At 32.4% G+C, this 18,332-nt stretch overlaps 1 protein-coding gene across 1 annotated transcript in view; it reads right to left on the bottom strand.

Moving 5' to 3' along the window:
- LOC129943500 (5-hydroxytryptamine receptor 1-like) overlaps positions 1-18,332 on the bottom strand; it is a 605,118-nt gene that overhangs the window by 136,625 nt on the left and 450,161 nt on the right. The window lies entirely within an intron of this gene.

Raw genomic sequence — 18,332 nt, 5'->3', positions numbered from 1 at the left:
GTTACCTTTGCAACAGATTTGATAAAATACTATAAGGCATTCGAGACTGTTTTCGTGATATTCTGTGGTTTAGTTAAATCTTCTGTTAGTGGCTTTTGTATCTTGGAAATAAAAATCTTTAAATTAATTTAAAATAAGACACAAATAAGACTATTTTAATTACACCGCGGTTGTCAAGAGTTCAGAAAGACTCCCCATTCTCCTGCTCTTTTTTAAATCTTACTGGTGTCAATATCCTTCAGTTAATAAATAACAAGAGTGGTTTGCCTCAAAATCCCATCCAAAAATTAAATTGAAAATATTCGCGATTATTATAGCGCCTTCCAGCTTTTTGATGCAAACTTATTTTCTAGAAAATATAATCGCATGGTATCGAAGAGCTTTTTATTGCTATATAATTTATCGGGCTTCGTCTGTTATCCAAAGATTTTCTTAAATGCGGCCACTTACACGTCTGTCATGTACATATTTGCAGTCAGGGAGTCGATGGCTTTCGAAAGCGATCAGTCTAAAGTTTTTTTTCCCGAAAGTCTAAAAACGATATAAAAAAACGCTTTTTCGGGAAGTCTGCTGAAAAAAGTCGCCAAATCGGTTTTCCAAAAGTCTAAATATTTCAAACAAAAACTCGTTTTTGGTGACCTCTGCAGGACAAATACGGCCACCGACACGTCTGTCGAAACCATATTTAAAATCAGCAAATCGTAGGCGTCAAAATGCAAAGCATTCAAGCAGTTTTGTTTTATTAACAGCAATTTTGTTTTTCCTTTAAGATTTTTTTTCTTAAAAATTTCTTAAGATGATCTTAAGCTGCCTCATTCTTTTTGATTCTTAAATAAATTGCATTATAAAATATCCTAACAATACTAAAATAGAAACTTTAATACTCCAACGAGTAAATCGATATGAGGAAACAATTTTATTCCAAATCTTCACCTGCATAACATTTCAATGTGGATTGATTTGTCATTTGAAATCAATCAATGGAAGAATGAATCTTTCAATCAATCATAAATGATGAAAACACAAAATCTCCTTCCTTCTCGTTCACTAAAATTGTTTTCAATAGCAAATTATGTCCATATACTCGTAAATTTATTTTTTTTTACTGTACAGTGTATGTACATAAAAAACATATATCAAAACCAAGAACTCAAAATCAGAAAATCAGTTTCCGTTTTGTTGCCTTGAAATGAAGGTAACTCAAACCATTATATTACATCCTACACACATTAAAAATTGAGTTATGTGAGGTAATAAATCTTCAAAAACCTTTATTACGAATATTACGGTAGCAGTTATATTTTTGAAATCGTTTGAACTCATTTTCAGTTCAATGAATCATCATAAAGCAAAACAAAAGTAAAATATAAAGTAATATTTTTGTGAGGCAGGGAGTTTGGTTTGGTTTGGGTTTTTGAAAAGTCAGAAAATGAAAAATCAATTAACATTTTCTGATTGATTTTTATATTTTTATTTATAAAGCAACGATGCCTTCACCAAAATAACCTTGTGCTTCCCAATTAAACCAGAAAAAAAGGAGCAAGGTGTGTGAAATATGAAAAAGCTTTGAATATCTAATGGCATTCAAGCTCCATATATGTACGTATGTAGGTAAATAGAACTTCCAGGAACAGAAGATATACAAAAATTGAAATTTTTCATTTGCTATATGGCCTGGTCTGCCTGCTAAGTCTAAAGCTGTATAAGTATTTCATAATTCAAATCAGATAGGTATGTGGGAGTAGAAGGCACCTGGAAGCAAACCTTTAGGGAAAATTTGTATCATGTTCAATGTTATGTTCGTTATTCTATACAGCTTATAATAAAAGAATATATCTTATGAAATAATCAAAAAAATACTTGTGTGGAATAAATATACAATTCCTTACACTGAACGAAAAAATGTGTGAAATAAAATAAAAAAAGAGGCTGCGATGCAACCCACACTGATAACAGAAAAATATAAATAAAGGGGTAGGTGGAGGTGTAAAAGCTTTAAAGTTTATAGGTTTTCGTGTTGGAATAAAAGAGGTGTCAGTTGAATTATTCTTAAAAATTTTCAAATTACACAAAAATATTTTTCATATAAAGAAATAGATTAGTTTGAAAATCAAGTTTTATTAAAAAGATTTTTAGTCGACACATTTTTTTTACCAGTTTACGTAGCATTTATTAATTTTTTACAAATTGGATGAATGAAATTAATTTGAGGGATATCAAGACTGAACATCAATTTTTACCAAATTTGCGTACTATTTTTTGTAGATTTTATTTTCTTTATAAAAAAACGGACTGTTGGATTTTTATAAAAAAAAACTATTCAATATTGAAAACAATATTTTCTATGAAATAAAGAGAGTCTGAAGACAATATTTTTAAGGTTTGAAAAGCTATTTAAGTCGAAAGTAAATTTTAACCAAGTTTCTTATTAGGTTTTTATTTTTTTGGTAGAAAACTATCAATTAGATTTTTCTTGAAAATTTTACTAAATGATGGCAACAATATTTTTTCAAAGATAAACGTAGTTTAAAACCGATATCTCAAAGATTTTATTTTTTGAAAAAAAAAACTGTAAATACGATTTTTTTTTAATTTTACCAGATGTTAAAAACATTATATTTATTAGCACAAAATTGTTTTGGTGATAAAATCATTTTTTATTCGTAAAATTTTCGAGTTAACAATTTTTTCTGTTGTATTGATTTTTTTGTAAATAAACTTGTTTGGTATCACGTAACAAAATATTACATAAAATTTAATTCAAGATATAGCGTCTTTGGTTCGTAAGATATTTAGGGTTAACCAAAATGTTCACCTTTTTTTTAAACTGCTATGGTAAAAAAAAACCACCATGCAATTTTCTTGAGAGCCCTTTCCTCAAGTTTATTTGAAGTCGATATCACTTCTGGTTCTTGAGCTACGGACGACGAAAAAACGTCCCAAACGCACAGACATCTTTCTATAAATCTTTTATTTCGACTCTAGGGGCCTTGAAACGTCGAGAAATTGCTAAATTTTCAATTTGACAAATCGGACCCTTTACAATAACTTCCTATTTGAAGTTAATAATATACTAGTTTTCAATGCTCCAAACAAATTAAAACAAATCTCCGGAAACCCCACACGACATGGCGCGTAGGCGTAGTAGAAACCCTATGCCCCTTAAGGGGTTTCCAGTAAGTAAGTTTAGAAAATAAGGTCAGTTTTTCACTATTTAGGTAGCAAAGTCTTGGCAATTCTTATGAATACAACAAGTTGACAACTGACAGTAAAACACATTTTTTTTAAAAGGTTCCGAAGTTTTATGCATTGCTGGTTCTTCAGATATAGCGGACGACAAATGGCATTATTAACGTATTGATTCACGGGTTGGTTATATATCTGAAGAAATGTCAATATTCTTTAATTTTTACAATTTTACCGATTGCAATTAAGACTTTTAATTAGAGGTTAGGCTAGGGTTGATTTAAGTGACTGATCATGTAGGATTACGACACACTTAGGCCATTTTAATGGGCCATTGTAATACCACATAAATCTTAAAGCTTTTTTCCTACACTCAATGAAACGAGTTTCAGCCCCTTACGAAACGTGAGAAACTGAACATGTTAATATGACTGAGATCGTTTAGATCGTTTTAGGAGAATACAATTAGGTAAGTTTTTGATCAAAAGCAGGCCATGAACAGAGGAGGTAAAAAAATGTTTCCTACTATTTCTCATCCAAACAGGTTCTGCATAAATCATTTGAGAATACGCCTAGTTGGGTGGCGTGCTTTCTTTTTAGAGCGATCTGCTTAGAGATATGAAGCACCTTTAGCGATTTAAATCAAGTATAGGCCAGATTTTTTTTGTGACCTGCCACGTGGTAATATTATTCCACCTGAAGTTAGTTTGCCTTCTTCATAGCGTTTTGCATTACAATAGCTTTGCATTGCCAAACGTGTTAGAATTGGTTGTATTGTACCATTTCTAGCGAGTGACTGTTGTGCCATCCCCATTAGAGATGATCGACAGTTATGGGCTGTTAGAGAAGTCTAGAGTTTTGATAGCAGCCTGACTATTTGAGCAAATACGGATATCAGATGTTGACATAGGGTTTTCTCTAAGCTAGGACAATGATTGGGAAGGCGGGAGGAGAGACTTAATTTCAGGCGTTCAGAGTACACGCCTCCACCAGCCCCTTTATTTATTTTTGATCCATCTGTGTAAAAGTGGATTGACTCATCTTCCATTAATGCCCTACGCCCCTACCCTCCCAGAAAGATCTGGGAGGTATAGAAATATGGAATTTTCTGTCGAATTGCAATTGGGGGAAGGTGTAGTATTTAAGAATTATGGAATGGCCAATGTTGTTTTTAACCCACTGCAATGAAGCTTTGATGCTAACAACAGAACTTGCAGCTATGTGTTTGCTAAGTACATCAAGAGGTGTTAAGTAGAGTATGGTATCCATTGCCGCAGATGGGGTCGTTCAAGCTGAACGTTGGACTTCATTTAGTTTGTCGCGGTGTATATCCTTTTCTTAACCAATCGCACATACTACCCTCATGTCTGATTTGCAATGCGTGTAACCAATTTATTTTATTCGGGGTTTGTAAGAACCATTTATTACCGATAGCTTTTAATGCAAGAGGAGAGAGGTACAGTAGCTTTTTTTTTTGCTCGTTCTAGTGTATTGTGTTTCCAATTTAGTTTTCGTTTTAGAATAAGACCCAGATACTTAGCCTCTTTTATTTAGGGAGGATTAATATATGAAATGTTGTATTTCCTCGAAAATAGGACTAATTCGGGTTTTTGTGAGTTGACACAAACTCCACGCCGATTAGCCCAAAGTATTATATTATTATCTAAGATATTTTGAAAGAGTTCTTTTAGGGTGTTTAGATGCTTTCCTGAAACCGCTTTAGAAATATTATCCGACTAGGCGATCACTATATAACCCTCCACATCCAGACTTGTTAGGATATCATTCAGCACTAGGTTAAAGAGGAGAGGGTAACTCTACTAGAGAATATTCTAGCAGAAGAGTAGCCTTGTTTTGAGTTAATTATTCTGCTAGTTAGCATTAAATGAATTAATTCCTCGAGTGAATCCTCTACGTTCGGAGATGTTAGCTTAGATAAGTCCATATTGTAAAAAGCACCTTCGATGTCAAGGAAAGTAACAATTTTTGTATTAGAAGCTGTCATTATAAAAATCATAAAATAATTTAAAAAATGCATTACCAGTTTTAAAAAATGTTCAGAATATTTAATGGTTTCAACTTAAGAAGTTGTTTTTAAGCATTTTGCACATGAGCTATGAACTGCGAACTGTGAACTGGGATGTTTGCATATTTTGAATTTTCTTTCACATGGGTTTTATTTCTATTCGCAGACAGCGGCGAATTGTCAGTTTATAATTACGCTTTTCAACAAACAAAACAAAAGTGGTATCATTTTAAGATTAAGTTGAGCGCTAACAATTTATTCGTTGCATTGTGGATGGTATGTGGAACGCGAAAGAGTTTAACAGTTCGTAGCAACCACACTGCAATTCGTTACTACCAAATTGTTTTTACAAAATTGTATTGTTTTAGAGAATAAAATGCAAATTTTATTATCATAACATGAGTGTCACTTGGTTTCTTATAATTTAAATGTGTTTTTGTTTGAAATTGACTTTTTGAAATGTATAAAATCACGTTTGTTCGTCAATTCGTTCATTCATTTTTCGCTCTCATGTGCAAGGCCCTTTAGTTTTCATTTTCTAACACATTGATGGTCCACTTATTCCATTTTGAACAAAACGAAAATTGTGTTTTTAAAATTCTTTTTTTTTCTCTCAGTGTAGAACAAAGGCTTCAGGTTCTTTATTTGTAGGTTCAATTACATATCTATAGATACCTTTGTTTCATGCATGAATACTCATAAAAAGAAAAAGTATATTTCAGACAGTTGTTTTCGGAATAAATTAAGGATTTTATAGACCAAGGAGCGTTTATTTTTCTGTCTTCTGTACCAGTGCCAAAATCTGATTAGTCTAACAAGTTGGAAGTGGTTTGAAGCCATTTAATATTCAAATATGTAATAATAATTCTCCCAACTCAATGTTTTGTCTATACACAACTCATAACACGTTTAAAATATGAGGACGCTACTGTGAATGAGTAAATGCGTAATTTTTGTTTTCTTTTTGTCTGTCAAGAAACGCACCCTTAAGAGTACTTAAAGGTTCTACTAAGATCTTAATTCTATACTTTAGGATTATATAAACTCATATGTGCTGTGTCTATTCGTAGTCATGAATATTTTTTGGAAATCTTATACAAAATTTACATAATTATCCTTAATTTGTATATATTTAATTTCATAAGAATTCAAATATTTTGGAATATAAATGTGGCTATTAAGTGGGCGTGAAGAAGAGAATAAGAATATTTTTATCCAGTATGTGGTTATATAACCAAGTATTCTTTTCCTTCTTTTTGATTTTCAAATATAGTATTTTTTATTATAACTTATAATAATTGTTTAATTTTTGGTTTTAAATAGACACTTCTGTAGTACCCGGGGCGTTATGGTAATAGTGGGTTTGACTGTCATACCAGAGGTTTTGGAATAATCAATCCCTGCCTGTGCCATCTAAAGTTTTTTTCTTTCACGGGTACTGCCTCTGCGAGAAATTGACAAATCCTTCAAGAGTTATTCTTGTCATGAAAAGTGTTTACTTAGGGGACTGTAGGTCCACTCTATCACTGGCCCTAATTCTCGATACACTTATTTAATTTCAATAGAGGCTTTCTACTGTTCTTTTTCTAAAACGAAGTCTTTTTAGGATATCAAGTTGAGATTTGCTAAAAGCTAAATTATTGTAAGCCATAAGTGAAACTGGTACTTTTACGATCTTGTGAAAATATATAAAAAGTGATGGAATTCATTACAAAATATTGTTAGGCTTGGTGTTTTTAAATCTAAAGTATTAACTTGGTTATGTTAGAAAAACTAGCATAATTTATAAAATAGCATAGAGCAACAAAACTATGTTTATTTTTATGTCCCACAAACAAAATAGTACTTTTTTAAAAGATTAAGATGTTCTTAATTTTAAACTCGCCTTAAAACTTTTCTATCACTTCACGGTTCTAAAATATTACCTTTTAAAAATGTTAAAAACAACAAAAAAGTATTTTTAAGGCTAATTTAAAATTCAAAATATCTCTAAACAATAAATTGTATGATGATTTTGCAAAACAAAAATCATTTTAGTATTTTACTTAGTTTCTAGGAATTCTCATTAGTTCTGAGTCTTTATTTAAATCTATATGAAACTTAGAACTAAATACTTTTATTTAGCTTAAAAAAACAAGTTGTTGCTAAATTTAAGTGCTGTTTTCCAATCCAAAACTTAATTTTAACAATTTGATTAAGTTTTAAAAATACGCGTTTTCAATTTTCAAAATTGTATACAATAGTTTTATATTCATTACAATAGCAAAACAAACTCTCAAAAACTTTTTCTTATTCTGATAAAAGACGTTTCAACATAAATGGCTTGCCGTTTATTTCAGATTTCTGTAGGACAGGTGAAATCTAACAACTAATGAAGATTTTCGAATATTATATGAAAAAAAGAGAATGGGAGGCGAGCCACACTAAAAACTTCCCATCCCGTCTGTCGATTTGTCTGGCTTAAAGATTTGTAGGCTATCGTGTTTTGTTAAACAATTTGTCAGTCGAATTAGTCTTAAAAGTTTTTTTAGGTTCTTATTTTTTGTAAGAAAAACAATCAATTTTATTTTTCTCAAATTTAATTGAATGTTTAAAATAATATTTTTTAAAAGGTAGATTTAGTTTGAAGCCAATATCTTATATTTTTGAAAATATATTTGAGTCAAAAATAAATACAATCTTAGGCCGAATCCGAACGGATAGTTTGAAAAAGCACTTGACAAATTAGAAGAACAAATAATCGAAATTATTAGATCATCTGCTTCCCTTATAAGTAGTCACAAACAGTTGCAATCCAGAAATAAATGGTTTGATTCCAAATGTATGAGGCTCAGAAAAAAATCTTTCGCTTTCCCTTAGTTATTTAGAAGATTTAATTTACACCACTTTAAGTCCGAATATCTGGAAGCTGACAAAATATACAATAGACACTAGTTTTAGCGACCAGCTTAGAAACGTGTAAGGATTCAAACATTTTTTGGTATAATGTACGGGGTGGAAACAATCGTATGTCTTCAAGTGTATTACAAGCTGAAGTTCTGACACCCCATTTCCGATCCTTGTTGACATGTCAAGATGACTTGCACTCGTTTCATTATGCTTGCCCAGGCACAGCTGATGATATTCTTGATTCTGTAATAATCCTTGATGAACTGGAACTTGCTCGTTTCATTATGAACAACAATAAGTCCCCAGGAATTGATGAGATTCCTGTTGAATTTCTAAAAACTCATCTTTAGAATACAAACAATATCTTTTTTCTTTTTATAAGAACTTGTACGCTTGCGTTAACTCGAGTTTTAATAAAGCTGTTATATTTTCAATATTTGAGAGAGGTGATGCTAGCTTACCTGAGAATTACAGAGGTATTTCAATATTAAACATAATGTAGCCAACTTTCTTCTCCAACAAAAACATAAACTTAGGATCTAAATACCTAGTTTTCCAAGCAACCATTAACACTTGCTTGTCTTACGGTATTCAAATTTTTGGTCACACCTATTTTGAAGAATTTGAGTTGATATTGATACAACGCCTCTTTTTCAAAAGATTATTTCGGTTACCTAGTTCGACTCCAACCTATGCAATTCATGTTGAGTCTAGAATTGCGCCGATTTATATTAAAAATTTGAAATTACGTGCAGATTTTTTGACAAGAGTGATAAGTAAACCAAGTTTGAATCCTCAGTCTTCATCTATCGATACCTATTTACCATTTCCTAGCTATTTGTCCGATACTGCAAGAAATTCCAAGGCTCTATTTTCAACATAGTGTCCCCTCTAGAGAACAAATATTTGGTATAATGAACGGATCCGTTGGGTGGACAGATCTCTTCATGTTCTATAGATATACAAATATTGGCTTCAAACTTATTTTATTTCACAGAAAATATTGTTTTCGATATTCAGTAATTTTTATATAAAACAGTCCGTTTTATAAAAAATAAAATCTCCAAAAATAGTACACACATTTGGTAAAAATTGATACGATATAGACAAACTTTTAAGCAAGACAAATCGACAGACGGGATGGGAAGTTATCAGTGTGGGTGCATCCCAGCCTTTTTTTTCTGTTTGAGCGAATGTAAAAGAACAAATTATATTTTTTTTTAACAAGAAATGTGATGAAAACCTACCAACTTTTTATTTTATTATTTAATTAAGGCAAATGTTATTTTCTGGCAGACGGCAATTTTGTCCTTGTTTATATATTATTTCGATTCAAAATTGTAAAAAAATGTTTTTTTTAATGAAATAAAGGAATAATAATAATAATTATAATAATAAAAAAAGTAAAAGCTGAACCTGTCTATTTCAGCTTCCAGTTAAATCTCGGTCTAATTAGGTTTAGTTTCTTCTAAGAAGAAATATTAGAGTTCTGCAAATTTAAAAATTGGTATATTTTTCGCTTATTTTTTTCATTTAATCCATAAAAACTATAAAATTTTACTTATTCAAAATATAATGTAAGATATTCATTCGGCTTGGTCACTTAAGCTTCATCGAAGAGTTTTAAACATAATTGGTCAAAATCAAAAAAGTATTTGAAATAACTTAAGCGGGTCTTTTAATATAGTAAAAAGTCGTATGTCTTTCTTGAGAATATGCAACATTTCCTGTTTGCATTTTATGTATTGGTTGAAAATATTTTGTTAATTCATCACAGGAAGTAGTTTTCTTAAAAATAAATTAAGTTAAATTTATGTAGGTAACTTATACACAGGTTTTGAACTTAGATCTCTGCCATCGCCTTATGAACCTTAAAACCTATGGTTGGAATCTTAAATGAGATTGTTACACCCTTTTCATCAGGAAAAGCTACTACGCCACTGGATATTAACTGCAAATCAGTGACTTAAATTTTGAAACATCTTTAATCTCATTTAAATGATTCTTTTTTTAATTGAAATATATGTATGTATGTAAAATTATACATTCATATATTCATCACTGAAAGTAAATTTAAGTTAAAGCCTTGAGCAGTAGACATACTTCATATATGTATGTAGTTATTAATAATAATTTATTGATTAATGTTTATCTTTTTTTTCTCTTCTATTTGGTATTCAATTATTTTTTATTACTAATTTTATGTTTATGATAGACAAGAGAATAAAACTGAACAGAAAGCAACGAGACCTAGTAGAAACATAAAAACTAAAAACGAATAAATTCCAAGCAATTACTCTTTTTTATTATTATTATTTTTTTCTTTTTAAATGAATAGAGCTAACCATACAAGACAAGTAGTCGATTGCAATATAATTTTACAACCAGACTCAGTAATAAAATATAGGAAATAAATTTAACTTGGTTTTTATTTTTTCCAAACAGTAATTAATGTATAGTAGTTTTTATTTTGCCGGTGAGAAAAATAAAATTCTACTGTGTATGTTATGACAGGATGGAAAAATGTTTTAACGGTGACGTCTTATCTTATCTCAAGTCCGACAAAAATTTAAGTTTGGAGTAATTTGTACTATTTATTGTTGAGAACCCTAAAAACGTTTTGACATCTGAAATCTATAAGGCTAAGAAATAATGGAGCGCTGTTGTTACGATGATTCTTTGATGGAGTTTTGAACTTGTTTGATATTGCATCTAAATGGCTCATTTGTTTCACCTGTTTGACATCATCAATAATATTTGATGGAAATCTAATGTCATTTCCTCTTTATTAATAGTTGCTTTCAAACTTTGACAGCTGATAGCAGCTATAACCGACAAAATATACATAAAGTTTATATATAATAAAATAAACCGAATTAGAGAGCACAGCGAGTCTTGATCAAATTCTACGTGAGAACAACGAGGCTAACTTTTAAGACCGACTTACAGGAGTTTCATTGTCTCCTGATTTTCAATAGAATCAATTTACAGTCATTCAAAGTGCGATGTATAAGAAAAACCTGAAAATGTTTTATATACGTATTCAAAAAGTTCTTCAACAGAAATTGATTTTATGGAAGCATTGATGATTCTTGTTTTAAGTTGGTAGCATTGCATTTTGATACCATTCAAAATCAGCTCTCATTTAAAGTGCCTTAGTACAGTTGAATATTTGCAACTTACGATAGCGGATCGCTTAGTAATCCAACCACATTTCAAAGTTATTAAAACTTACTATTAAAGAAGTAATTTAAAAGAAGCAATAATTAGCGTGGAGCGCGATCATTTTGGTCGTCATACTCGACCAACTTTATGCACGTAACGCAATTGAATTATTTCTTTAGGGGATCGTTAAAGTTCATAGCTTCATAGATGGTCCCAAGAAGATAGCCATACACTACGTTTAATTATATATCCTATCCGTTATTTAAATTTTCTAAGGAGCTAATAAATTGGTTTAAATAATTATTTAAGAAAGCTGAATATTAAAAATGTCCAACTTTTTTGTTTCAAAATTCGATAACTCAGAAACAGGAAAATATTTTTTTTTTAAATCAAAAAAGCGTATTTTAATAAACTTATTCTACAGGAACGCAGTGTGATCACAAGGAAAAACAGAGAGGGTTTGAAAGGAGATGTCGATGCATTCCTGAATATTGCAATAACAGAGAAATACGGCTATAAAATCGATCTCTGTATTAGACAGTACGACCTAAGTTGGGCTCTTGGGTAAACTGAAGAGCATTCTTCGAAGCGCAGGTATAACTGTAAAATTGTTTAAGAGAAGGAATGCAACTGGCTATTTCACTAGAGCATAGTCCATTAAAATAATTAAAAAAAAGGGTGACACATGAAAACTTACGTAGTGTTCGAGTGACGTAATCGAGTTGGTGATGTTAATGTAACTAATAATTTAAAAGCTCTTTTTTGAATACTGTCCAAGAGGCTTAAATAAGTTACTGGAGCACCAGACCAGACATGGGAGTTATACCCAAGCTTTGGATGCATATAAGTCTTGTAGATTGTAGCCACATAAGACGGGAGACACATTTCTTGCAACGTCTCAAAAACCTAGACATCTGCGGCATTTTTGGCGACATCGCGTATGTGATCGCTCCATAAAATGTGGTTGCTGATGCTATCAGCTGATGCACATTCCGAGGACGACGTTGAGATTTTCAGATTCATTGAAGTAAGTGCAGATAGTGGCAAAGGGGGTTTATCTCAGCATTGGGGTTTCGAAGAATTAAATTCCACAAGTTCTTTTATTCCCCATTGCTGTGTAGGCCAGAATTCAATGAGCTTATCATATTTTGTCTTTGCAGTTCAACATCTGAAGAGGAGGCTTGGGAGTCTGGAGTGCTATCGTCGGCAAAACAATTTATTGGATTAGATGTTGCAGACAGGAGATCATTAATAAAAATGAAAAAAAGTGTTGGAAATAAAACAGAGCACTTCCCCCAAAAATGATTTACAAATTTGTCCCACTGTTTGGTGTGATGAGCCCTGTGATCACCAGTGGACCTATCTTAAGCTATGAAGGGAAGATATCTTTGGTGAAATAATCGGAAGAAAACAGCCTGGACCACAACACTTCCGATAACGGATTCAGGCGAAACGTCATGGTAGCCATTACGCGTTTTCCACAGCTAAACATCCACAAAGGAACTTGGACTTCTCCAGATCAATCTACGGTCAACCAGATTGACCATATAGCAACAGATGTCAGACACACTTCCAGCATCATGGATGTCCGATCATTCCGAGGAGCTAACATCGGTTTGGACCACTACATCGTTGTAGCCAAGGTAGCACTGCAGGTTTTTAGGCCCAAGGCAAAACAGGAAGATGCTGGGAGAAGGTACAACGTCAAACAGCTGCAATCGCAAGAGATCGCTAAATAATTTTCCGATCCTTTCAGTCTGTATGGTACGACGAAGAATGCAAAAAAAGTAGGAGAAAATCTTTCGCTTTCTTAAAACTATATAGAAAAACAAATAACGCAGTTTTTAAATCACTGTATTTACAATCAAACCAAGAATACAAAAGGTTATGCAATCTCAAAAAAGAACTCTATTTAAAAAACACTGCTTCTAAGCTCGTTGAATGCAAGGACTCGAAATCTTTTTGGAAGACAGTACAAGTGTTGAGTGGGAGGAATAGGAGGGTATTGTTCACAATTGATGAAAATCTACTTGCAAATTATTTTGAAACTCTACTTCTGCCTGACCCTAATCTAAACACAATGAGTTTTGCATTCCCTAAGGTCATTATTCCTGAACTGGATTCCAATCTTGCAATGGTTGAATTAGTAGCTGCTTTAAAAAAAAATGAAAAATAACAAAGCACCTGGATCTGATGGGATCCCAGTAGAGTTTTATAAAAATGCTACTCCTGAGTTTTTGGAATATCTGTTAGAATTTTTTAATAGAATATTCATTGAAGAGACAGTGCCTGAAAATTTTCGTCTGTCTCGAATTACAGCCATTTTTAAGAAAGGTAACCGTGATTTGCCAGAGAACTATAGAGGAATTGCTGTGCTTAACTCATTACGAAAAGTGTTTACACAAATACTCTATACTAGACTTACGACCTGGTTAGAAGATAATAACATAATTAGTTGCTTTCAAGCTGGTTTTCGAGCCAACCTTTCAGCTATTGATCAAATTTTTGTACTCAGCACCACTGCTAGGCGATTTATTGATAAAAAACAGAACTTATATGCCTTTTTCGTTGATTTAAAAGCGGCTTTTGACACTATTAATAGGAGGTCCTTACTCTATAAGCTCTCAGCAATTGGCCTATCTACTAAATTTATCAGAGTCTACGAAAAAATTCTCGAAAACACGATGGCATCTGTTCAGAATGGTGGAAAAGTATCTAGAGTATTTAGTTGTGGAGCAGGTGTCCCTCAAGGATGTGTTCTAAGCCCTATCATGTTTGCACTATATATGAACGATGTCGAAAACAGTATACCTGGGGGAGTTCAGTTCGGGGATATTACACTTAAAGTCTTGTTTTATGCTGATGATTTAGTGATTTTATCAGACAGTCCGCTTACTCTACAGCTCCAGATAAACAAGCTGAAACAGTTTTGTGATCTATGGGATCTTAGAATAAATACCACCAAATCCAAAATAATGGTTTTTAGATCTCGAAATAGATCAACTGGCTATGAGCGGAATTGGACTTTAGATGGTGAGATAATTGAGGTTGTTAATGAATTTAAGTATCTTGGGTATACAATGACATATAATCTTAAAATTCAAACCTTTATAAAAGAAAAAACTACCGCTGCAAAAATTGCAATAAATACAATGTGGTCCCAGTTCTTCGCAAATAAACTCGTAGATCCAATCTCAAAATTCAAAGTCTTCAATGCCACCGTGAATACTTGTTTTTGCTATGGTAATGAAGTATATGGTTTCGAACAGTTGGAGGAAATGGAAAATATACAGAGGTATTTTTTCAAGCGAATTTTTAGGTTACCTATTAACACTCCTAATTATGCTATCCACCTAGAGACAGGCTTACCTCAAATTTTCTTGAAAAACTTAAAGGCTAACGCCGATTTTATGATCAGAGTTATGAAGCGATCTGTCCAAAACTTGCAAAAAAGACTCCTTAAAATTTGTTTTAGTAGTGGATATAGTCCGGTCAAAAATTGGTATGATCTTGCTGTAGCACATAACCTTTCAATATCATTGCCAGTGGACAATGTGGAAGCAATAAAAAATGCATTATATGAATGTATCTCTGTTATAGATGACTCGATGTATAGGCTTTGTGTTGCGAGAGGGACTGCATCAACATCGAGGAATATATACAGACAACTTAATCTGAAACTTGGTGAAAGAAACTATTTTAGAGAAGAGTTTACAGTTTCTGAAATGAGCTTGATCTTCAAGATAAGAACGGAAATGCTCGATTTGAATTACAGACCACATAGAACAGACTTAAACCCTGTGTGCTCTCTTTGCAATCTTGGTCAAAACGAAGATGTTTTGCATTTTTTAGCACTTTGTCCAATATTACAGGAAATCCGAAGGCTCTACTTTTATTCTAGTTTTCTTTCTCAAGAGGAATGTGTCAGTGTACTAAACGGAGATCGTGGCTGGAAGCCTCTTATACGCTATGTCTCACATGCACGAAAATATCGAAACGAGTGTTTGAGTTTGTTTTGAGTTGTAAGACGATGTTAATGTGATTGTATCTTCTCCTTTCTATTTTTTTGTTTTTAACCAAATTAAAAGTCCTTAAAATTAAAAAAAAAAAAAAAACTTGAGAAATATACAGTTCTTTTCCTATCTTTTTGCTTTTTTTTCTCACTTACAAACCATTATCTGTTTTAGCTAAACTAAAAGCCCATTACCAATATTTTTTTTTTTTTTTTCCTCAATTTTTTTGTTTTGACTAAACTAAAAGTCACATTTTTTATTAAACTTATAAATACCTGTTATTGCTTGCTTTATACTATATATATATATCAAAATATACTTTAATGATGAACATTATTTTATATGGTTCAATGTTTTCTTTTTTTTTTTCCTTTGTTTTGACTAAACTAAAAGTCACATTATAAAAATAATAATTTTAAAAAAAAATTGTTTTCTTTAATATTTATATTTATATTTACATTTTCTTTTTTTTTAACTATGAAACTTATTTTGTGAAATATTCTCTCTTTTTACTCAAATTGTACTTTTTTTGGTTGTTTATTTAATTAGTTTTTTTTTTCCCGGCAGACGGCTTATATAGCCATGCTTTGTATATCTTTTATCATGAAATATTGTACTTATAAAAAAAATTGAAAAAATAAAGAACTTATCTATCTATCTATCTATCTATCTAATTTTCCGATCGAGTTACAAATAACCTCTCTCGAAGTTCCCTGCCGCCAACAAAATGTATCGAAAACCAGTAGCAACATTGCCAAGATGCAATTAGAGAAGCTGCCTCTGAAGTGCTGGGTTTCAAGCAGCCACCAACAAGCAAGCCCTGGTTTGATGAGGAATGTCGGCAGGCAAATGCAGCCAAATAACAGGCACGCAAAGCGGCGCTACATAAAAGGACGGGAGCTGCTCATGAGCTCTATGAGCAGAAAATGAAACCCAATTTCTCAGAAGGAAAAAATGAGAGAATGAGAATCGTTCGGTCAAAGATGTTAAAAGGTTTAAAAGCGGAATGAAGTTCGACAGTTTTTTGAGCAAGTGAAACAGAATTCACAAGTCCATAAACCTCGAACCGAAAAGTGAAAATATCACAGTGGAACCGCTGTCAATCATCGATTTCAAGGGCGTATATGACAGCATCTACAGGGATGAGTTTTACAAAGCCATGTCTAGTTTTGGCATCCCTGCCAAACACGTCCATTTGTGCAGGATGACCATGGAGAATTCACTCTGCTTCATAAAGGTTGGAAACAACTTAATAGAACCTTTCGATGCCAAAAAATGTTTTAGACAAGGCGATGAGCTGTCATCCGATTTGTTAAACATCGTACTTGAAAGAATAGTGTAGAGCTCACACGTCAACACTAGAGGCACTATCGTTCAAAAGTCTGTCCAGTTACTAGCATATGCTAATGACATTGACATAATCGGAAGAACTGAGCGTGATGTCAATGGGGCTTTTGTGAGTATTGAGGCAGAGGCTCAAGAAGACCGATAATCAGGTGGAGCGCACAGTCGATAGCGTGTTTGTCGATATCGAAAATGTGATCATTTCATAAGAGGTGATCTGTGATACGCATACCGAGAATTGAAAGCTATTAATTTTCTGAATTCAAGTGAAGCTCATGGATGGCGGCATCGGGGTTTGTTACGCTTTAACGGCAGGAGTCATCATTGAGTTTTTGAAGCATTAAATTATACACGATTAATAAATCCCTATTAATGATTAAAAGCGGCAGACAAAAGGTCGTATGTGATTATAAGGAAAAGAGTCGGAGACAAATCGGAGCAATGAGGGACACCAGCATTTCTTTTATAACTTTTAGATTAAAAACCATCCAATACCACTCGTCCTGAACGGTTCGAAAGGTGATTTCTAATCCAACGAAGAAGCTATTCGCCAATACCAAAGTCAAGCATTTTGGATTAGAGACCTTGTTGGCAAACTCTATCAAATGCCATTGAAATATTAAGTTCAATAATCTAACTTTCTCCAAAACGATGTAAAGATTTGTTCCACTGTTCGGTGATATAAACAATCAGACGTTCTTGAGAAATCAAAGGTTATTTAATTTTCTGGAGATATGCTTATTAAAGTAATGGGATCGGATGAAATGTTATTCAACTCACCAGAACTCCAGAACATTAGCAAAACAACAATTCATCGGTCAACAATTAAATGGTTAGATAATTTTTTCATTAGTTGTGACAGTTTCTATTTTGTAATTCTATAAACTTAACAACGTACCACACAGAAAAAAGTGTTTAATTAGCTTTGAACTATCTATTCCTATGAAATAAGCACAAACTTTTGATATATTATGATCAGTTATTTTTTAATTTGTCGTTAATTAATTGATAATTGCTTCCGAAGACATCCTTCAATGCACGACAGCAGCTTTGGAATTATTACAAAGTAATGAGCGAATAACCAATTGCAAACTGGCTAACTGCTTTCTATTCCATTGGTAAATGTTGTTTCGTTAAGTTTCAATCATCTGCCTTCTAATTACTGGATTGGTTCCGTTTGCATTGGTAACCTTCTGCACAAAACACTACCGAAATACTCCGAGATGTTAAATATTGTTGATGTCATTTAACAATGTAATTTTGTTTCTTCTACCAAATTATATTACAATAAAATGAAAAGAAATCTTCAGCTACGGATTGAACTTTTTTATTTTGTCGGAAAGCGCAAGGAAAAAACTTTTAGACATTAACTTAACTAAACTTGGCATCAGAATAAAATATACCATAAAAGTATGATTTTATTGCCGAAAACGCTTAAAGAGAAGTCACTTTGATAAGCAAACTTTTCTACATAGTACCTAGTTGTATGTATATTCATCCATAGCTATAAACTAAGTTATCAGGGGTCTTAAGGGACGTATTAGAAACCATTCGAATTTTATTGGCAATTGGTGACTTAGCAATATAAACGTGTTGACGAAATGATAAAACTTTTTGATGTTCATTAGCCATAGCCACACGACAAGATTATCATAATCGTATGATGACTATTTCAAGGCGCCATCGCTACCATCGAAAGACTTTGTAGC

Source organism: Eupeodes corollae, chromosome 1 (genome assembly GCF_945859685.1).
Source record: "Eupeodes corollae chromosome 1, idEupCoro1.1, whole genome shotgun sequence".
Taxonomy (NCBI): domain Eukaryota; kingdom Metazoa; phylum Arthropoda; class Insecta; order Diptera; family Syrphidae; genus Eupeodes; species Eupeodes corollae.
The sequence above is the reverse complement of the archived record's forward strand: the minus strand, read 5'-3'. Positions and strand labels throughout refer to the sequence as shown.